Source organism: Rhincodon typus, chromosome 33 (assembly GCF_021869965.1).
Source record: "Rhincodon typus isolate 14 chromosome 33, sRhiTyp1.1, whole genome shotgun sequence".
NCBI classification, from domain to species: domain Eukaryota; kingdom Metazoa; phylum Chordata; class Chondrichthyes; order Orectolobiformes; family Rhincodontidae; genus Rhincodon; species Rhincodon typus.
In genome coordinates, this window is record NC_063364.1 from 24,537,782 (window position 1) to 24,561,709 (window position 23,928).

At 41.1% G+C, this 23,928-nt stretch overlaps 1 protein-coding gene across 2 annotated transcripts in view; it reads right to left on the bottom strand.

Annotated features, from left to right (window-relative positions):
- Positions 1 to 17,166: 17,166 nt before the first annotated feature.
- LOC109930377 (ammonium transporter Rh type C) overlaps positions 17,167 to 23,928 on the bottom strand; it is a 33,818-nt gene continuing 27,056 nt past the window's right edge. Inside the window, exon 11 of one of the 2 annotated variants that reach the window (XM_048616088.1) lies at positions 17,167 to 17,563. The gene's annotated coding sequence lies outside the window, so the exon portion shown is untranslated. Of the gene's footprint in view, positions 17,564 to 22,651; positions 23,733 to 23,928 lie in introns of those variants that run through there. The other variant, XM_020529892.2, reaches the window with a different exon arrangement.

The window sequence follows — 23,928 nt, forward strand, 5'->3', positions numbered from 1 at the left end:
TATATGTAAATATTATCTTGTACAAGTAAGAGATGCCTTTGGCATTTTTGCTGGATAGAGTCAAACTCCAATGTTTGTTTGTTTCTTCATGTGTTTCTATACAGAAACAAACTGTTTTAGTGACTATGTATGTATATAAAGATATTTTATGAATAAAGTTTTAAATAAAATAAAATTTTCTGAAGAAGGGTCCTGACCCGAAATGTCAACTTTCCTACTCCCCCTGATGCTGCCTGGCCTGCTGTGTTCCTCCAGCTCCACACTGTGTTATCTCTATTTTATGAATAAAGTATATTTTTGAAAATTAAAAAAATTCATTCAAGAGGCCATTCTCATTCAAGTGTAAGCCAGTGGGTGTCAGGGTGCTATTCAAATGTGAAACACATCACTGTTTTCCTTAACAGTGACTTTACAATTGTATGTCAACTACCAACATGGTCTGTATTGAAATTCATGGTAATCTTATATTTTAAAAATGGGCACTAAACAGCTGGAAAAGATAACCAACAAAGGCAAGTTCTTTTGTGAAGAAGGGTCCAGACCTGAAACGTCAGCTTTCCTGCTCCTCTGATGCTGCCTGGCATGCTGTGTTAATCCAACTCTACACCTTGTTATCTCAGATTCCAGCATCGGCAGTTCCTACGACCTCCAAGTTCTTTTGTAGCTTTGAATCATTCCGCTGTTTCAATTGGGAACAAAAGAACATTCCGACTGAAGTGAGATGATGTCTTTCCCTGAAATTAATCAAAGAGTCTTACCTGATTTGGAAGAGTTATTCTAAAGCAAGGATACTGATCGTCTCAAACCCTCAAACTGTGAACCCACAATACAAAATGTGGAGTCAATATGAACACCACTCCTTCATTAGAAAAAGCTTCAACCTTATGAAGAATCACATAGTGAGACATATTTCCTTAGTCTGTTTAAAAGATCATCTAAGAACAGTTTGCTGAACAGGCCAGCAAAACCATCAAAGACCATCACATCAGCCAGACTCAGAAATGAGCTGTGCACAATCAGGCAGCCAAAGTATGTAACATGTTGCAGTTTTGCATTCACCTGAAACCAACATCCCAGACATTTAACTAGAAAAAACCTCACAGTCTTATAAGGACCTTTAGCACTACAAGGGCATCACTTCAACTTGAAGCCACCATAGCACTTTAGGAAACCATTTAATGTGAGAGATTGTAAACAAGAGACTGCAATAACTATAATCTGCAAAAGTGCATAACGTCACATGGATAATCCATGTATCTGAGGGTGTGTGTGAGACGTTGAATTCACTTGGGGTGAAAGGCATGTGAATAAAGAACCCTTTTTTAATTTTAAACTTGCAAAAACTTATTGCTGAATTATTTGATTGGGATAGATGTTCTCCAAGCGCAAGAAAAGTCAAAAACAGAAATAAAAATAAAGTTTCTGGAAAAGCTCAGCAGGTCTGGTAGCATCTGTGGGAAGAAAGCAAAGTTAACATTTTGAGTCCAGTGATACTTCATCAGGAACAAAAACAGAAGTTGCTGGAAAAGCTCAGCATTTGTGAAGAAGAATCAGGGCTAACATTTCAGGTCCGGTGACCCTTTCTCAGAACACTTCACAGAACTCTTCAAAGCACAGAAACAGACTCTTTAGTCCAACTCATCCATGCTGACCAAGTTTCCCAAACTAAACTAGTCTCTCTTGCCTGCATTTGGCCTATATCCCTCTAAAAATTTCCTATTCATGTACCTGACCAAATGTCTTTTAAATGTTATTATTGTACCTGCATCTACCATTTGTCTAGCAGTTCATTTCACAAACAAACCACCCTGTGTGTGAAAAAGTTGCCCCTCAGGTCCCTTTTAAATCTTTCTCCTCTCATCTTAAAACTGTGTCCCCTAATTTTGACCTGTCCCACCCTGGGGAAAAAAAACCTTTGCCATTCACCTTATCTGTGCCCTTCATGATTTTATAAACCTCTATGAGGTCACCCTTCAGCCTCCTGCTCCAGTGATAAAAGTCCTAGCCTATCCAGCCCTTCCTTATAACTCTCCAGTCCTGGGAACACCCGGGGTAAGCGAGAAAACTGTAGCACGCTGAAAGCTAGGATCCAACAATAGAGGGTAACACAGCCACAAAGATCTAGGCTCATTTCTTGGAAATGCTGGACAAAGTAAAGAACTCTGTCAATGTTCAGCTCATCCACAGCAGTATAGTAGATAAGCATGTACATAACACAATCCCTAGTATTGAATACATGACTGCAAATGCTGGATTATAGAGTCATAGAGTCATACAGCACGAAAAGAATCTTCAGTCCAACTAATCCATACCCACCATTATCCCAAACTAAACTAATCCCACCTGCCTGCGCTTGGCCCATATTCCTCCAAACCTTTCCTGTTCATGTACTTATCCAAATGTCTTTTAAATGTTGTAACTGTACAACTGGCTGGATAGCTGGTTGCAATACAGTGTGATGCTAAAAGCATGGGTAACTGTAAATCCCCCACCCTAGGGAAAAGACACCTGACATTCATCTAATCGAAACCCCTTATGATTTTATAAACCTCTATTAAGTCACCCTTCAACCTCCTATGCACGAGTGAAAATAGTCCCAGCCTTTCCAGCCTCTCCCCATAACTCACAGGAGGGAAGCCTGCTCCATATAATCTACAGCAGATTCCATGTCATGTTATACTGAAAGTTCCTGGTATAGAAATGTGGATATGACCAATAACAAGTCTAAGATTCTTACAGCTTTACTGCAAATAACACTGAAAAACTAAATGATTTTTAATAAAAGAATATGCTGGCATTGGAGGCAGTTCAAAAGAAAATCACTCTACTGATTCCTGGCATAAAGTGGCTAACTTTTCAGGAATTGTTAAACAGGTTAAGCCTTTATTCATTAGGGTTTAAGGCAATGAGAAGTGATCTTTCTGAAGCACACAGAACTTTGACGAGTTCTTGACAGGATAGATGTTGAGAAGATCTTTCCACTTGTAGGGATTAATCATTAAACTTTCAAAGAGAGACATATTTACTGTTAAAGAGACATTCAGATGTGAAAGAATTTCATTTCCCAGAAGGCAGTGGCTGCCTGGTATTCTCTATCCCAGAGAGTTGTGGAGGCTAGATCATTGGAAGTATGTAAAGAGGAGATAGATCTTTTGCAACTTTGGGTTGTTGAGGGCAACATTCCCTCTGAGCTGCAAATGCGCACAGCTGCTCCAACATTCCACACATGGAACATTAATGTGGATCCCAGCATTGACATCAGTTCCAGAAACTGCTGCTGCACACTGACCTCTGAATTCTGTGCCCAAGGAAAAGGAATTAGAGGGAATGTTGGCAGCTGGCTCTGAGGAGCTGGTACTAAAAAAATGTTGAGACCTGGTGCAGATCAGTCATGACCTTCCTGAAAGAGGATAGGATTGAGCGTGTGAATGGCCTACTCCTGCTCTTATTTCTTATGGATACTCCGAGCCTTTCTTGTTTTACCCTGAGAGGACTTCTTATGCAATGTTGCTGCTGCTAGAATGACTTGATGGCAGAAGAGGAATACGTTTAAAATGCACTATCTCATTAAGGAGAGGTTACTTCAATAGCATCACCAGGAACAGTGACCTCTGGAATCTCAAAGAACAAGGATATATCAGAACATCATCACCTTCAAGTTCACATCCAAGTGACACACTAACCTATCTCGAAAATATATTACACTTCCTTCACTATCACTTAATCAAATTCCACCCTAACAGCATTGTGGATGTAGTATACTGTGGCTGACCACCACCTTCTCAACCTCAATTAGGAATAGATAGCAAATGCTGGTCAACCTACCAGGTAACCAGGTGGTGGCTTATCCTGAGGGTGACCACACCATAAGCAAGGGGAGAGGTTGAGAAGGAGAATCCTTCACGGTAGCCTCAGCCGATGTGGGAAGTGAACCCACACTTTTGACATCACACTCCATTGCAAACTAGCTGTCCAGCCAACTGAGCTAAATGATCCATTTATCTCTGCTATTTGTCTCTTGGCAAAGATGCAAGCAGTACATAGGGAAGACTTTGGGAATGTTAGGGCCAGCATGCCGTTCCATAGGAAAACAGATTGCTCTTTGAAGAAAAATGAAGAAGACAGACACAGGATACGACCGATAGAGAACCTTTTGTCATCCAGTACTTCCTCAGAGTTGAGAAACTACACCATGTTCTTCTCAGCCTTCCACATGTCATCAATAACAATGAGCATCTCACCAAGATCTTCCCTATGCCTCCACTTCTCACCTTCAAACAGCTGCCAAACCTTAAACAGATCATTGTTCGCAGCAAACTACCCAGCCTTCAGGATAACATTGACCACAACACCACACAATCCTGCCATGGCAACTTCTTCGAGATATGTCAGATCACCGACATGGACACTGCCATCATGTGTGGGAACTCCACCCACCATGTACACGGCAGGTACTTGTGTGACTTGGCCAATGTTGCCTATCTCGTGTGCTGCAGGCAAAGATACCCCAAGGCATGGTATATTGGCAAGACCATGCAGGTGCTATGACAAAGGATGAATGGACACCACACAGCAATCGCCAGACAGGAATATTCCCTCCCAATTGGGGAACACTTCAGCAGTCAAGGGCGTTCAGCCTCCGATCTTCAGGTAATTGTCCTCCAAGGCTGACTTCGAGATACACACCATTGCAGAATAGCCAAGCAGACACTGGTAGCCAAGTTCTGCATCCATAAAGACGGCCTCAACCGTGATCTTCAGTTCATGTCATGCTGAAGGTGACTCCACCACACTATTCTGTATCTGTAAAATCTTCCTTACTGTCCTGTTTTGACAGCATCACCTTGATACATTGCTATGATCTCTCTACCTTAACTAGTTTGTACTGTTTTGAATTACTTATTTCACTCTGTCACACATACACTTTCTCATGTATGCACTTTCTCACGCATGCACTCTCATACATACACTCACTCACACAAACACACTCACGCAGACCCTCTTGCCCACACACACTCGCTCTCTCCCTCACACTAACACACACAGACATACTCTCTGTCAACATATTGTCTCACATTCACACACTCTCTTATGCGTGCACACACACTCACACACACACACACACTCTGTCAACATATTGTTTCACATTCACACACTCGCTCAAGCCCAGACACACACACACTCTCTCTCTCTCACTCAAACACACACACACACACACACACATAGATACATAAACCTACGGTCTGAATCATATCATCCAAGATGTTTGTTTATTTGCAGATACATTCTATTTTGTTCAAGAAACATATAACTCCTGGTCACAGTCAATCAATGTGGCATTTTATAAATTCCTGCTTTCAGAATAAAACCAGCCTGAGTCCAGGTTAAAACTCCGAGACAGATTCTGGACAAGGCCTCACACCTACAGTTCAGTGTCTGACCTGAGATGTCACCTTTTGTTTATTCCTATTGCTCTCCTTGTTTGAAGTTTGGAAAGTTACGCAGATACTAATGAAGAGATAACAAGGTGTAGTGCTGGATGAACACAGCAGGCCAAGCAGCATCAGAGGAGCAGGAAGGCTGACGTTTCGGGGCTAGACCCTTCTTCAGAAATGGGGGAGGGGAAGGGGGTTCTGAAATAAATAGGGAGAGAGGGGGACGCGGATAGAAGATGGATAAAGGAGAAGATAGGTGGAGAGGAGACAGACAGGTCAAAGAGGTGGGGATGGAGCCAGTGAAGGTGAGTGTAGGTGGGGAGGTAGGGAGGAGATAGGTCAGTCCAGGGACGACGGACAGGTCAACGGGGCGGGATGAGGTTAGTAGGTAGGAGATGGTGGTGCGGCTTGAGGTGGGAGGAGGGGATAGGTGGGAGGAAGGACAGGTTAGGGAGGCGGGGACGAGCTGGACTGGTTTTGGGATGCGGTAGGGGGAGGGGAGATTTTGAAGCTTGAACCTTTAATTATCTCAGGGCAATGACTTGAACCAGACTCTGGAATTTTTCTCTTAATCAATTGAAACTTGCGTTCTCCACACCCTGCTTCTGCAATTTCTACAATGCAGGAATGTATGAATGATTAAAGATTCAATAGGAGGCAGTCAGTCAGCCATTTTAGGTTTGTTCACTCCACTCACACCAGTTATATGATGCTTTGATTTCTATGCCCTTCATCTCTCTGTCTATAAACTCTGTTTGTGTCTTCTCCTCTCACTGCACCTGATGAAGGGGCTGTGCTGCAAAAGCTTGTGATTTCAAATAAACCTGTTGGACTATAACTTGGTGTCATGTGATTTTTGACTTTGTCCACCGGCACCTCCACATCACCCCTCCAATATGCTAATAAATAAATGCAAATTGATTTAAACACAACAATACAAGTTTTACCGGCTCAATCATCATCATGAAACAAGGATCAAAGGAGTCGTCAAATGCATGGCAGATGGAGTAAAATCTGGATAAGTGAGGTTATCCACTTTGGTAGCAAATTCAGTCATGTTATGACAGACTTCCAGAGCAGGTGAAACTTGAACCTTCTGACCCAGAGGTGGAAACACTACCCCTGTGTCACAAGAGCCCTAAAAATCCTCAATAAATGCTGTGACAAATTGTGTGATAATATGTTTAAAGAAGTGCCAGCCACTAGAGGTCCCTCCTCTGGACACTATTGAGTAAATAATTATCCTGCATTAAACAGGAGCATGTAATTCAAATATGGGCTCAACATTTGAACATATACCCATGGGATTATAATTGGATAGTTTACTGCAGGGGAACTCCTTTACAACCATTCAGATTCAATCACATCAATGTCTAACAACTCTATATACACTTGGAGAGTCTCACTCTATTATTCAAGGTCCCTGGAGGGTCCTGGCCTACTGACCCCCATGACCTAAAGGCAAAATCTTTGTGTCCCGACATTAACAAGCGTCTGCTCTCTTTAAAAGGTTCCAATGAATATTCAGTGAGTCTATTGAAGAGGAACAAGAGTGGGGGAGTGAGGGATTGTTTGGTGGGGGGAGGAAAACAACAAACAGCACTTGCGACAAATAAGTGAGAGTGTAAAAAACTGACCTTTGAATGAAGGCTTTGCACTGAGATTTAACCTGCTACAGACCTCTGGGGAGTTGGGGTGGGTACATTGATATATTACTGGTCAGAGCTGGGCACAGAAGCCAGCTAGCTGTTTTTTTTTCAGTCAGTACCTGCTCCTGAATGCTGTTGAAAGCTGATGAAATCTAAATATAATAAAAAGCATAAACAACATATGCTGGAAGCATAGTATAAAGACAAATAGTGTTGTAAATACTTCATACCTTATCAGAAAGGCTAATATATCAAGCCACAAATCTAAGTGTTACATCAAAGTTAATCATGATTTTGACAGAATTCCAAATACTCTTGATTCTGTCACGTAACATTAAAAACTCTTGGCCATTTTTGCATTTTTATGACTTCTATATGTGTAAGCCATTTACAGTCTTTTTAGTTAAACTTGTTTCTTGTGTTCATTGTAACCGTGTCTTCAGGTCCCATCTGTTGCTCACACCTTTCGGAGGGAAAGTACACAGATGATCCTACTTCTGACTAACACTCGCGTGTTTAGCCACCTCCCAGGGATCTGAGCAGAGTCGGGATGCAATTCATTAATCTTTGGTAACATAATGCATGGATAACTTCAGTCTAGACCAACATTTCAGAGCAATATTGAAAGAATGCTGGATAATCAAAGATGCTCCCTTTCAGATGAGGTGTCAAACCAAGACTTCACCTGTCCTCTCAGGTGGATTTAAAGGATCCCATACCATTATTTCTGAGAAAGGCAAAGGAATTGTCCCTGTTATCCTGGAATATATTTATCACAAACAAAACAGACTATTTATTTGCAAACACATTGTTGATCACAGAATCTTCCTGTAAGCATATTGACTGTCACAATTCTTACATTTCAACAGTGATTACAGTCCAAAAAGTATATCATTGGCTGCAAAGTGCTTCAGTCATGAAATAAATGCAAGCTTTTCTTTCTCACAGTCATAGTCTAATCCTTGTAAATTCTCAAAAGGTTGAATGTCTACACCTATTTTCCTGATTGTCCACCATAACTTTAAGGATATTACTCAGAAACCCCTGAGAAACAATTCAAGCACCATCCGTTGTACTTTCTTGCGAATTCCATATCATCCACACCTGGTACCTGTTGAATTTTTTTTATATTCATTTGTGGGACAAGGATGTTGCCAGCTGGACCATCATTTAGTGCCTATCCCTAGTACCCTTGAGAAGGTGGTGGTGAGCTGCCTTCTTGAACTACTGCAGTCCACATGCTGTAAGTTTACCCTCAATGCCCTTAGGGAGGGAGTTCCATGATTTTGAACCAATAACTGTGAAGGAATGGTGATATATTTCCAAGTCAGGTTGGTGAGTGGCTTGGACAGGAACTTGCCAATGGTGGTGTTCCCATGTATCTACTGCCCTTGTCTTTCCAAATGAAAGTGGTTATAGATTTGGAGTATGCTGTCCAAAGATCTTTGGTGAATTTCTGAAGATCTTGTAGATAGTACACACTGCTGCTACTCAGCGTCGGTGGTGGAGGGAGTGGATGCTTGTGGATGTGCTGCTGATCAAGTGGTCTGCTTTGTCCTGGATGGTGTCAAGTTTCTTGAGTGTTGTTGGGGCTGCACTCATCCAGGGAAGCGGGGAGTATTCCATCACAAGCATGACTTGTGCCTTATAAATGATGGACAGGCTTTAGGGTGTGGGGAGGTGAGTTACTCACTACAGTACTCCTAGCCTCTGATCTGCTCTTGTAGCCACTGTGTTTATGTGGTGAATCCAGTTCAACTCCTTGAAGTCAATCGGGGGCAATAGTAACTGTTTATAAATCTTTACTTCCAAAAAAGGGAAATCCTGTATGATACCAGACAAAAGGCAATTGTATATAGAACATGTTCAGCCCAGTGCAGCCTGTCTTACAGCCTTATTCCTTGCTAACACAGAAGACCAGGGTTAACTTGGCAATGCCATGCGGCCAGCTACAAATTTCATCATTGAACACTAACTAGAATGATGCATGTTTCTAGTTTGTTCAATAGGAAACAGGATGTTCAGATGTGAGGTCATCATTCTGTTTATTATTCATAAAACAATCGTGAGAAAATTCAGGTACTCCAGTAAGCAGTTTACACAGAATCCTCTAAATACTTTGGAGAAACCCAAATTCATTTTCTTTGAGTCTGTGCACAACTTTATTGTGAATTTAACCCATGAATAAAGTGCAGAGTACTTGGAGGCGATGACCTAGTGGTATTATTGCTGGACTGTTAATCCAGAGACCCAGATAATGTTCTGGGGTCCTGGGTTTGAATCCTGCCATGGCAGATGGTGGAATTTGAATTCAATAAAATGTCTGGAATTACAAATCTAATGATGACCATGAATCCACTGTCAATTGTTGAAAAAACATCTCTAGCTCACCGATGTCCTTTTAGGGAAGGAAACTGCCATCCTTACTTGGTCTGGTATACGTGTGACTCCAGACCCAAAGCAATGTGGTTGACTCTGAACTGCCCTCTGGGCAATTAAGGATGGGCAATAAATGCTGCCTAGCCAGTGATGCCTTCATCCCATTAATGAATTAAAAAAAACAAATCACATTGACCATTTGTCCAATTCCATCAGTGACAGCAGTTCTCTGAAGATGAATCTTTAATTTGTGAAGGCTGCAGAATCCTAGTGGTTGATATCTCTAACTGTGGGCCATTTCTACCAGCAACTGTGTTAAAATTGTCCAAATATATTTTGTACTCAGCAGGCTAAAATACTAAATTATCTCATGGAGCATTATATCATGACATGTTATAGTGGAATTTTATTGGAAAATGAGTTATAACACATTATGTAATGGATCATTGCATCACTATAAGTTATTTTTCACTCTGTGTGATGTGCCCAGAGGTGTTATAGTACACTGCTCATCAAACTAGAGGCAGCTCATGCATCTTACTAATTTGAGGCCCAAGGTCAATTTTACCCAAATAAACATTTTAAGAATATTTCACATTGTCTGTAAGCATCCTCAGTGAGAATAATTAGGCATACGATTCCTACTGTATGTGTCTAGCAAAAGAAGCACCCATAATTTGGCATGCAATACCAACTTCACTCACTGAAGTCATTGATCTGTTAATATGTAAATAGAAAAATGTCCTATGGGTTTGCAGTGGAGGATGGGGTGTGATTCTGTTTTGATGAGGTTTGGACTGAGGAATATTATAGGCTGGTGTTAACTCATATCTAACCCATTCCATATTGGCTTGACTTAGGAGTTTGATGCGGACATGGAGAGAGAGTTTATTACATATCCAACCTGTGCTGTATCTAACTTGGGAGTGCTTGATAGAACATTGAATTGTTTGAATTGCATACATAAAAATTACAACATAGAAATGAGTCACCTGGCCAAACCAGCCCATGTTGGTTTGTGTCTTCCTTAGAAGCAGTAGTCCTTATCTCATGTCCCTGCCATGATTCCATATCCCTAATCCCCTTTTTTTTTTAGCACTTATCTGTAAGGGCACAATTCCATGAGATATGGCGGATGTAATGTGCTTAGCACTCACAATGGGAAAAATGATCAACTCCATGGAGTAATTGTAACTTAGTGTGATAATGTAACCCGAGCAATACCAAAGTGACTTCTGTTTATACGCTGTTCCCTATTTATACTTTCATTCATATGTGTGAAGTTTCCCTCCAGTTACTGACACAGGTAAAAATGGTCTAATGATTTCTGGGCCCCAGTCATGTTAATTGTGTTACAACAATGGGAATGTTTTGGTGAAGATGTCATCTGATTGTTGCATGCAACATCTTGTTACACACATCTGTGAAGATTTCCCTTGGTCAGTATTTCCAACAGAAATCATGAATCTGGTTTTATAGAATAGCAGCTATTTAGACTGTTGCATCTGCAAAGAATTACTGTGACAGTATCCCAGCTAGATCCTTGTGAAACCGCCTCACAGTTTCACCTATAAACCAACTGGAGGAAACCTTTGTGTTTACAGTTGCAATACAACGATTTGTACCAAACCTCAGCAAAACGTTTCCCGTTATTTCCCTGTTCTTTGAAAAATAATTTATTTTACAGCAGCAAGAGCAAATTGCACTAACCTGGAAAATGACTATCTATAATGTTACTGCAAAACTGTTCAACACACTTGTATCAAATTCCTTTCAATGTGACATTAAATCCTGTGACAAAATGGATAAGGCATGGTTAAGCATTCATCCAGCACCTCTACTGGTTATTTCCAAACTATTTATCTCTCAATTTATTTGAAAATACACAACAACACTTTGCAGCATCTCATGGCATTCCAGAATAAATACAGTGTGTACCCAGATACCAGTTTAAAACAGTCTACCTATTTAGAATTATAAAGAGCTGGAAGATTTAAGTTGTGCTGCCAACATCATATGGCTCCAAAGTGGAGCTCTTACCTAACATACATGGACAACCTTTTTCAGCAAAGTCTGAATTTTAGGTTAAATCCACCATAGGCAGTTTGGACCAAATGGCTTTTTTGCATGTCATAACCTTTATGTTACATATAAATGTGAGGTGGTCATTTCGACCAGGCCCCTCATGAACACTTAATTTTATGTTCAGGGGAAGGAGCGTATTGACAATTAAAAGTGACCTCTGTAAAAGACAGAGTATCTAAAGTCAACAGCTTTACACTGGATTGCATTACTATCCTTTTAAATATCAGTCACTTTACTGTAGTAAATTGTTGTAAAGTGGCTGTCATATTGGGACCACATAGAATTTATAACAAAGAAATAGAACATTAGACTACTAGTCTATGCCGATGTTTATGCATCATATTGTAGCTGCTGCTTGACTTACTTCACCTCACTCTATCGACACATCTCTTCTTTCATTGCCCTTTGTTTACTTCAGCGGTTATGTGTTCAAAGCCCACCTAACAAGTTGAGAAATTAAATTTAAGAAATATGGTAACCTGTGGACTAGCTAGAAGACCTGCTGGATTGTTGTAATAACGCAACTAATGTAAAATACGAAGGGAACCTGACCAGTAGCTACCCTGGTTAGGTCTATGCATGTCTCCGACTATGTAATTGACACTTAATGGCCTACATAGAAGAAGCCACTTAATTGTAACTGCTACTTCTGGTTCAGGACAAAATCCCTTCTCAAGGTAATGATAAGCAATAAATGCAATCTTGCATTTATTTCCACATCCCACGAAACATGAGTGCAAAGCTGAGATTGAGTATAAGTGCCTCCACCAGCCCTTGGCTGAGTGTGGGCAACTCTTCAGTTGGATATCCTACAAGGTGTGCATAAATGTCAAGTGTGACATTGAAGTAAATTAGGTTGTGCATAACCTACCTTGGGGTATCTGAGGGATAGAATCCTGAAATGGTGCTGTGCTGGTGCTGTGCTGAGTGTGTACAGTTAGTCAGGGTATTGCCAGCAGAATGGGAGACTGGACCATGTTATTAGTGTTTGTATTTACATGAACTGAAATCCTGAGTTGCTCAATCAAATATTGTGCATTTAATAAAATCTCATACTGCACAATAAGGAGTTCTTTAATGGATATCAGTGTTCATTTTTGTCAGTGAATGGCACTCAGACACGTCTTCTCTGAGTCTCACTTGCTGCACTTGGCTCCTCTCATCTCAGCAGTCTGCGTTAATGTTTTCTTACTGAATTAGCACATGAATAAAGGAGGTGTGCTTTTCAAAGCAAGGCCTATGCCTGAGCCCATCTGAACAGCCTACTGTCCACTCAAGCAAACAATTTGGCCACCAAATTGACATAATTACAGAGAACAGTGGAAGAAAAGAGCCTCCCCTCAGTGGGACAATTTGCTGAGTAGACTGAGGCAAACCCCCACAGTGAGATTTGAGGCCTTTATTCAATTCAGTGCCACGTAGTCATTAAAAATCTGGTGTACTCTCAATAGCCATAAGCATGAGGACCGATCTCTTCTAATCTGATTATAATTTAGAGAAATCTTCAGAGGGCCTGATGGTTTCACACACCAGAGGTTTGTTTTAACTGGATGGGTATATGATCTGAGTAGGCTGTCTCAATTTAAGGAGCACTGTGGCAGGCCATTCATTGTGACGTGGATCTAAGCCCACCTGCTCTGCCCATTAACTGGAGGATTAAGTGATACAGCTCTTGGGAGTTTTAATACCAGCTTCAAAACTGACGTCTTTACACGAGAATCCATTGACCTATTTTTCTACTTTTTTTATGAGCCAAAGATCAGATGGATTAGCCTGAAGGGCAGGACCCAGGACACTTGAACATCATTCTCCTCAGCTCCACCCCACCACAACCACCCTTCTCCTCCCACCCTCCATCCCCATGGGAACTTACTGGGGATAGCCTCTGTCAATTTCAACTTCTCCTCCCATCCAATTTGTCAGGCTAATCCGTGCAGCCCGTTGTAGGCCGCTCCTGTTATGGCAGCTACAATGAGAAGTACTCCCGTTGTTTTGTCATTCACAGTTGCTGCCTCTCTTTGTCTCAATCTCAGTTAAAAGCTGTATAGAAATGAGCAAGCGAAGAAAGCTAATGAAATATGTGAGGTGTCTCTCAGCAGTCGTGTCCCTCCAATAAAATAGTGGTTTGGGGACTTGTTAAATTAGTGAGAGTCATTTGACCTCTTGACCTTAGACCACAGGACACCACTGGGATCTGCAGCCAAATAAACGCGGATTGAAGTGAAAGCAGCTTTTTCACTGATACTCCCATACTACTCAGGTAATTAATCACCACAGGAAAAAACAGAAGTAAAATGATTCCGGGCGATAAAATAAGACCGATAAATGAGTTGAACAGAGCAAACTCTTCTATTTAAGGATTTATTTTGATTTGCAAAATTTTAAGTCAGAGAAATTTAAATGAGTGACAAATCAAACTTCTCAACACACCAAAACCTGATCATCTTTTATTATTTAAATGACGAATTTATTAATTTTTACTATACAGATACATTGTCAAGAGAGATCCTGCCTGAACATCTGAATGAAAATTAATATTAACTTCCTTGGTTATTGTTAATGAACAAACATTTCCAATCGAATTATACTTTATCATATTTCTCTGTAAACTCTCAAAGTGTTTTAACAACAATAGCCTCTCTACTCACTTGTCACTGTTAACAACAAGACTGGTGCAAAGCTGATATTGTTTAAGCAATGCCTCAGGTTCAAGTAATCTCTCACAGGGAGTCCAGTGGAGCCCTGCAGATGTTCAGGGCCTGAATTACATCTGAAGTGAAAAACAAATGGTTACAATGGTTAACCTTGCACTGAGAAGCACAGCGTGCCCCCCACGCCCCTCCTCCTCCCCCACCCCAACAAAACCACCACCCACGTCATGCTCATCTTAGGACAAGAAAAGTCAACATGGAAAAAGAATAGGGTTTGGGTTTTTAAGGGTCATGTAGTTGTGATGGCCAAATTCCACGTAAGTGGTGTTATTAATACCATGCCATCTCTTTATCTTCACCACCTAGATTTAGGATCATTGTTTCTTCCCTGTGATATTTGTAAAGGGCCCATGCAGATTGAATTTGGAAAGTTCTGGTTTCCATCCTAGCTCCAAAAGTCACAGGGCAAAATTGTCCTTATGGTCAACCTTCCCAGGAGGCCATGGGGTGGTAGCTATGCTACAGTAGGGGGCATTCCTCTGCAGGAAGCCAGGGCACACTATTGTAGGAACATGGAGGATGTCACCTTTATCTAATATCAATAGAATGTGACCTGGAAATTTTTGTTTGCTTCTTGAATCTGCATTTGAACAATGCCATCTCTGTGTTTGACATTGTGGTGCTCTTAGAGCTTTGGTCCAACTCTAACCTGCACTATATTTTACCTAGGAGCTGAACTTAATTAGTGCCATATGGTACCTGAGCAAGTTAAATGAAGAAGTGTTGAGGAAACTTTACATGGTAATTCATGAGCATGTATTTAACTTGGAAAAGCCTGTTGAGACAGTGTAGAAGGGGCTTTACTCTTTCTATAAACTATACTGGAGTTGTTCCATTCCATTGGAATTTTTGGATATTCCAAAACTACCTCACAAGTTTGTTCTTCATTTTATTGCACAGACAGCACAAGGTGACACATTTTAACATTAGCTGCATTCCAACTATCGTTGTCCATAGGGCTGAATTCCCTGAGCTCAATGGAGGTGGCTTTGGAAGCAGTGGGCATGTAGAAATTTGAACACCACGTGCCTAGTTGGCACCACAACATCTCCCTGCTTCTGTCTTGTCACTTTATCCAGAGTTATGCTTTCACCAGCAGCAACAGGTCAGCAGTTAAGGCAATTGCCGCGACAAATCACCCTTATTTTTGAAATGTTATGAGTTATACATGAATCACCCCTCTCTTATTGTGTCCTCTGTCAACTGGTGAGAGGAGCCTCCCACTGGGAGATTGTTGTTATATTATATAACTGTACCTCTAAGAGAACGCATCTTAAACCGTTTTCCACCAATAAGATGAGAGACAGTTTGTTGCTCAGTCCTATGACTTTGTTGCAGTCCCACTGTCAGACATGTCAACAGAGCCTCCTAGTTAACATTGAATGCATATAGACTTTTCTTCAAATAAAAATGTCACATTATTGTTTTACCAATCGTTGTGTGATTTTCACATTTGCAATAAATAGAAGAACACAATGGCGATGACAGCCTTGTTAACTTTGGGACTGTTGAAGAGTCACCGACAGCAAATGGCAAGGCTGCCATCTGCCTGTATCGTAGCTTTTCCATTGAACAGTAAATAGTGGGAATAGATATCTCCAGGGAACTGGATAAATTTCAATTTTCATCCGCTCCAGTGATGCTGATGGTGGATGCTGTTCTTCCCTGTTACCTTTCTATCTGGCTCTCACTCACAGTTGGGAGGGTGGCATCTGCATTGCAATGGGCCACAATGTTCCTCATTGAATAGCAAAACTGTTAACATGCTGCTCATTAGCTGTTAGTGGTAAAATGAGGATGCTGTAGGTTCGGGACCCAGAAAAAGTCTCAACCGAGGACACAGAGCTTTAGTGTTGAACACGATACATGGTGGGACATGACTGAATAATTGAAATGCTGCAGGTGAACTCAAAATCCTGTAAGGACCATACCAGCCAACACCCCAAGATGGACCACATGTGGACAACACTGAAACCAACCTTTAGGGCCTTCTTTCATTTACCTTTATCTCCTGTTCCCACCACTTCCATCTTCCACTATTCCATGTCCTGATCCCATTCCACATACCATCCGCTAATCCAACTCTCTCCCTATTCACTGGAGTTTAGAAGAATTATTGGAATGTACAAGGATTTTGGAGAACTGGACAAGGTATTTGCAAAAAGGCTGTTTTTCTGCTGTGCAGGAATCTAGGACCAGAAGGCATAATCTCAAAGTAAGACAGAAATGATGAGAAATTTCTTTTCTCAGAGGATTGTGAATCTGTGGAGTTCTTTACTGCTGAGGGGTGTCAAAGCTGGTCTGCTAAGTACATTCAAGGTTGAGATAGATTTTTAATTGTAAGGGAATTGAGTGTTATGGGGAAAAAGCAGGAAAGTGGATTTTCAAATCAGCCATGATCTCATAGAATGGCACAGTAGTCTCAATGGACTGAATGGCCTACTTCTATTCCTATGTCTTAACCTTGCCAGTCTGAGACCTCCATCATGCAAGCTGCCATTCTCTTCTTCCCCTCCATTATCCCACAGAATTCAAAAAGGAAAACCACTCACCTCAGATATAACAACACAAAGATAACTGGTGTCCACTACCTTTCATCTAACATGAACTCTTGAAAGTTGGATGCAATTTAAAAAAGGCTAATGCTAATCACTATTCATGGCAGGCAAGTGTATTTCAAGTCAGAAACTGCCACAGGAAGGTGTGAGGTGCAACACATGGAAACCCCATCCCTGATGATCCTTAATCTCTGCCTCTCAATCCATTGAAAGGAAATTGAAATTTCAGATCCTGCTTAATTAATTCAGTCACCCTGCGCGTCACGTGCTGCACTCTTGCAGGCTCCATTAAAATAAAATTCACGTGTTGCAGTGAAAACAATTACATTTTTAATAAGTATTTCTCCTGAAGATATATCTTTCTGAGGTATATAAAAGAAAAACCTGTGTTACAGTTACAGTGTGATACATTTAAGTTCAGACAGTTGTTTTAAAAATGTGCAAGTATCTCAAATTTTACAAGTCAAAATTCAATCCCATCACCTGCATTTTCCTTTTGAAACTATTTTGAATATTGTGCTTGGATTAAAAAAGGATGTTGGTGAGAGTTGTGTTCACCACAAAACATAGTTAATAAAGGTACACAGCCAAGAAAGCATTCAGACAAAGATTGCAGATTCTACCAATTTACTCTCGTGTCTGTAAAGCCTCCTTCGTATACCGATAAACCAAAGCGCCCAGGTTCAAACCTTGATTTGTGCTCATGTACTAAAAGTGGTGGAGGAACTTAGCAGGTCTGGTAGCATCTATAGAGAGGGAAAACAAGTCAATGTTTCAGTCCAACGACTCTTCTCTGGAATCCAAAAGCACAGGTTTGCATCAAAAACATGATCACAAAATGTTCTTTTGCTGAGTGTTGCACTCACATTTGCTATTTTGCTACAAATACCAATTAGATGAAACCTTTACTACATTTCTAATCATGTTCAAAATAACGAGTAAAAGAATTCTTCCCATCTTAAGCACTTATAGTTAAATAGGAAAGGGATTTGAGAACACACACATGAAAGCTTCATTCTAATAGTATTTTGACTTAACTCAGTGCTTAGGTGCATAATTATGACTATGACAGGGACAACCCTCACTATGTGTGATGCTGCTTCTGCTCAAGTAGGACGTACATGTATGAAGATCCAATGACAATGAAGACGTCAATTTCTTGCCTGACCTCAGGCCCAATGAACCACTCACTCAAATCATGATGATGCCCTTTGTATCATTAAGTCACTTTGGTTTCATTCTAAGATGAATTCCTCTTCAAGTTAAAATGATTATAGTCTGATTTTGATCTCCTGAGTAATCCAGAAATGCATTAATTTACTACACTCAAGCTAGGTTTTATTTTAGGCTGAAAATATTATGTCTCCGGTAATTTAGAAGTTTTAAGAGATAGATTAAGGACAGGCATGTGCAGCATTTGGTTATCTAATTGCCGACTTTCATATAGTTTGCACTTACCTTTACTTCTGATCTAAATCACATCACCTATTGATGTAACAAATATGACTTATGCCACCAGCTCTGGAAATCACATTCAATAATTTAAAGCAGCAATTGACAATGATCTCTATAACCTCTTTCATCCTAACAAGATTTCTTTGCTTCTCCAAATTCAAGCCCCTTGCACATCCTGATTATCTTTGTTCCACCATTGATGGCTGTGCCTTCAATTGCTTGGGGCCTAATCTGTGGAATTTTCTCCCCAGAACTTTCTGGCCCTCAACATCTCCCTCTTCTTAAGCAGCTTCTCAAAATCAACTTTTTTTCTGGTCTTGATATCGAATTTTGGTTGTGAAGCTGACTGTGGGATGTTTTTCCAGATTAAAGCCCCCAGATAAATGCAAATTCCCAGAATGTGTCCTATTCTGGTGCTTAACTTGAATGGATCAGAGAGACAGGTCACATATTTTATCTGTCAATCTGCTGTATAGTTTGGAACAAGACATCCTTGCTTCAGTAGAAATTGAAAAATAAAGATTTAAAAATGACAAATGTTGTATTTCAACTTATCACTCAGACACACAATCCATGGACATCTTCAGAATTTATAAAGCAATGTGATAAAAATTTATGGCCCAGATATTTCCGGATTGTTTGGATGTAACTGCAACATAGCACGAGATCAACAATAGATATTTTTCCAGAGGAAATTTGAGCATAATTGATTTGCACTGGTTTTATGCTGCAACTTCACAAGAACAAAGTTTCCTTGACCACATGTGTCATGTCCAATGACCTCTGCTGCCCATTCACAAATAACCACACCAGGCTAAAGAGCAACATGCATAAGCCTTCCACATCTACTGCAGTGATACACTAGTGTGTAATTACCTCAATAATTGAGGCATAATGCAGTCACCTATTATTGAACTAACTGGTGGAGTCACTGCATTTCTTGGTTTCAAAGCCTTCATTACTTTGAGGAAACATTACTTTGATAGTGATTGATGCTTCTCATTTTGATACACCATCTTTATTTCCTTCCATACAAATAATTCTAATTGTCAAATAGAATCAGCACAAGTGATTGAAATACTTCTTCAAACTCCCCTCCAGTGAACCCTCAACTGATTTCAATTAATGTTCAAACTGACTGTATGAACTGCCTCCCCTGATTGAACTGCGATTATGTGTAAGTTCTTAAGCACAGTGGTCACAGACTTTAATTCTTTACCACTTATCTTTTGTCAACTTAAGCACCTCCACAGAGATCCTACAATCAGTTATTTAATCATTATTATCTAATTTGTGAAAATGGAGATTAGACGAACATGAGGAGGTGAGGCATCCCCTTAAAGCTGTGCTGTCATTCAATCAAATTGTGGTTGATCTGAGGTTTCCCACAAATAAGAGACAGATTGATGCATTACGTTGGAAAAATTCTCAGTGCTGCACGCCTCAAATTAAGACCAGCCCAACTGTGCAATATAATAATAAAGAAAATTGTAAGGAATCAGGGATCTGGTTTTAACCTCTATGAGCATATGAACATATGAATCAAGAGCAGGAGTAGGCCATTCTGCCTCCTCCATTCAATAAGACCATGGTTGATCTATTTGTGTTTAGCATTCTACATTCCCATCTATCCTCAACAACTTTTGACTCCCTTGTCTAACAAGAATTTAATCATTAGGGTGGCATGGTGGCACAGTGGTTAGCACTACTGCCTCACAGCACTAGGGACCCGGGTTTGATTCCAGCGTCGGGCGACTGTCTGTGAGGAGTTTGCACATTCACCCCATGTCTGTGTGGGTTTCCTCCAGGTGCTCCGGTTTCCTCCCACAGTCCAAAGATGTGCAGGTTAGGTGGATTGGCCATGCTAAATTGCCCATAGTGTTCAGGGAGGTGTAGATTAGGAGGATGGGTCTGGGTGGGATGCTCTGAGGTTCAGTTTGGGCTGAAGGGCCTGTTTCCACACTGTAGGGATTCTATGGTGTTCTGTACTGACCCACCTCTGCCTTGTTTTGAGGCAGAGAGCTCCAAAGTTGCACAAACCTCTGCAAAAGAAAAAAAGTCTCCGTAACATTCATTGGGCTATGTTTGGAATACTGCGTGCAATTCTGGTCTCCCTGCCATAGGAAGGATATTGTGAAACTTGAAAGGTTCAGAAAAAATTTACAAGCATGTTGCCAGGGTTGGAGGGTTTGAGCTACAGGGAGAGGCTAAATGGGCTGGGGCTATTTTCCCTGGAGTGTTGGAGACTGAGGGGTGACCTTATAGAGGTTTATAAAATCATGAGGGGCATGAATAAGGAAATAGATAAGGATTCTTTTTTTCCCTGGGGTGGGTGAGTCTAAAACTAGAGGGCATAGGTTTAAGGTTAGACGGGAAAGATTTATAAGGGGCCTACGGGGCAACTTTTTCACGCAGAGGGTGGTGCGTGTATGGAATGAGCTGCCAGAGGAAGTGGTGGAGGCTGGTACAATTACAACATTTAAAAGCCGTCTGGATGGGTATATGAATAGGAAGGGTTTAGAGGGATATGGGCCAAATGCTGACAAATGGGACCATATTTATTTAGGATATCTGGTTGGCATGGATGAGTTGGATTGAAAGGTCTTTTTCCATGCTGTACATCTCTATAACTCTGTCTCTGTAAGAAACAGGTGATCCCTTATTTTGTACCAGCACCTCTTGGTTCTGGAGCCACCAACAAGAGGAAACATCCTTTCCAGATTCATCTTGTTAAGTCTATTCACGATCTTATAAATTTTAATCAAATCATCCCTCACTCTGCTAAATTCCAGTGAAAACAAGCCCTGTCCAATCTTTCGCCATATGATAACCTGCTCATTCGGCATAACAGTATGGTACACCTCCTCTGAACCACCTCCAATGCATTCACATCCTTCATTAAATAAAGAGACTAAAACTGCTTGCAGTGTTCCTGTTCAACTTTGGAATTCTAAAAGATTCACACTTAGGTTTCTTAACAGGTTCTACTTGTTAAAAGTTGGCATGATGAAGATCCATTTTATTTGTGCTATATTTATTTGTTTAAAGGAAAAAGGAGCACAAAATGAAATGTGTTAGCATGTAGGTGCATAACTTCCATTTCTTTCAACAGTGTCCAAAACAACCTAATCACAGAATGTTACAGCACAGAAGGAGACCATTTGGCTCATTGTGCCTACATTGGTTCTAAAGATATTTTTGAACCAACTAGTTCAGATGCGTTATTATGCACCTCTGGAGCAGATGGGACTTGAACCTGGGCCTCCAGGCTCAGGGGTATGGACACCACAACAGGCTCCTCCACCAGTTCTATGGTGTTTGGATTCCCTTGGCCATTAATCAATGCTTTGATTCGCTTACTAACAGGGGTCTGTGTAGATTGAACACTCCCAGTTGAAGGAGGAGGGCATAAATGTAGAGGAGGCGCACAAGTTCTCCTCCAATCAGATACCCTCATCTGGCAACAACCGCTGTGCCTCTCTATTCCTGTCTGTTCTGATCAGGGAAATACTCACACAAAGGTTAAACTTTGATTCTCCACCATCTGCCAATTTTGAACATAATTTTAAAGGGAAGACTGTGCTGTTTAGATGGTTCTTGCTTTGTGCTGGGTCTGACCAAGAAAGAGCTCGGTGGGAAATTCAAGACATGAGTTCCCATTGGCAAGACTGGCACAGTGACTGACATAAATTTTGATGTAATTTACACAACGAGGAAATTCCAGGCTGTAGAAGTACAGGATCGCTGTGGCTTGGACAAACTCAGTTACCAAATAACAATAATTTGCATCTATATATAACAGCTTTTACATGAGAACCATTCTGAGGCACATGAGAAACTGAATAATAAGAGAGATCTTGTCTTCTGTTGCTGATGTCTGAGTGGGTAGATGGAGAAGAACACCGTTAAATTGAGTAGAAAATTCTTGAGTTTGTGGATTCTGGTCTCCTTCCTATAGGAAGGATGTTATGAAACTAGAAAGGGTTCAAGAAAGACTGACAAGGATGTTGCCAGGGTTGGAGGGTTTTGGCTGTAGGGAGAAGCTGAATAGATTGGAGCTATGTTCCCTAGAGCATCGCAGGCTGAGGGGTGACATTATAAAGGTTTATAAAATCATGAGGAGTATGGATAGGGTAAATAGGCAAGGTCTTTTTCCCAGGGTGGGGGAGGCTAAAACTAGACGGCATAGGTTTAAGGTGAGAGGGGAAAGATGTAAAAGGGACCTAAGGGGCAACTTTTTCATACAGAGGATGGTGCATATATGGGATGAGCTGCCAGAGGAAGTGGTGGAGGCAGGTATGATTACAACATTAAAAAGCATCTGGATGGGTATATGAATAGGAAGGCTTTAGAGGGATATGAGCCAAATGCTGACAAAGGGACTAGATTTATACAGGATACCTGGTTGGCATGGACGAATTGGATTGAAGGGTCTGTTTCCGTGCTGCATATCTTTATGACTCTATGACCTGCTTGGTGCTGAGTCAGTTGACCTTTCTCAGACCAGCTGAAGTGCAACAGAGTTGCCTTTGCAGTCTGAGCCAGGGAGAGAGGGACTACAATCCAACAAGGTTCCTTTTCCCAGATCATTATCCATTGATACCCACTGGAAAACAAGTGATTAACAACTGGCTTTAAGCAGAATGAACAGGGGATTCAAAGGAGGTACAAATCAGCCTGTCCATTTCTTATCACTTTTGAGATATTTTCTAATCGACTTATACAGAGATGTTATTACACAACAGTGGAGCAGGGGGCACTTGAACCCAGGCCTTTGAGGTCGGGACACTACCACTATGCCAAAAAGCCCTTCACCGCTAAAAGGTGACATTGCACCTCTCCACCTCAGTGTGTTAGGAATTTGACTGAGAGTAAAATCAGGCTCAATCTTGGTGTCAGGTAGGATGGTTAACATTCCAACAGTGAGTGTACCTTTTAAAAAGGAATCATTTAATGGCTGTGGGGTCTTTGAGGTGCCCTCATTGGCATTGTGAAAGGCATTCCTGACCTACCCTGTGTGACTAATGAGTTGGAGCAAGAGCAGGCACCTTCAGGGAAGGCAAGGGGGAAAATCCGATGGGACTTTACAAAACCAAACAAGCAGGCAGGAGAGTTTCTGGTGAGAGTCAGTGTCTATGTCGGTGTCCTTGACCTGAACAGATCTGTCCTTAAAAAGTGGATCACTTGAAGACACAGCGTAGCCCAAAGGTGATAGCAGATGTTCCCAGTAAGAGTTGAAAAGATGAATATGATCCTGATCCCCACCAGGTCATCCCGAGAGGATCTCAAAGGATTCCATTAACCAGAGGCTTTTGTGTAGAGTTAAAAGCGAAAACGTATTGCACAGTTCTGAGTCAGTACATTGATGGTGCTGCTTTTACTTGTAGCTCAGTACCAAACAGCACAGGGGTCTCTGACAAACACTCTCCTTATATCTTCATGACATGCAAAGTAAAAAGGCTAAAAAAACAGAAAAATAATTATGTTATAAGCAAGAGATAGTAGGAACTGCAGATGCTGGAGAATCTGAGATAACAAGGTGTAGAGCTGGATGAACACAGCAGGCCAAGAAGCATCAGAGGAGCAGGAAGGCTGACGTTTCGGGCCTAGATCCTTCTTCATTTTCTGAAGAAGGGTCTAGGCCCGAAACGTCAGC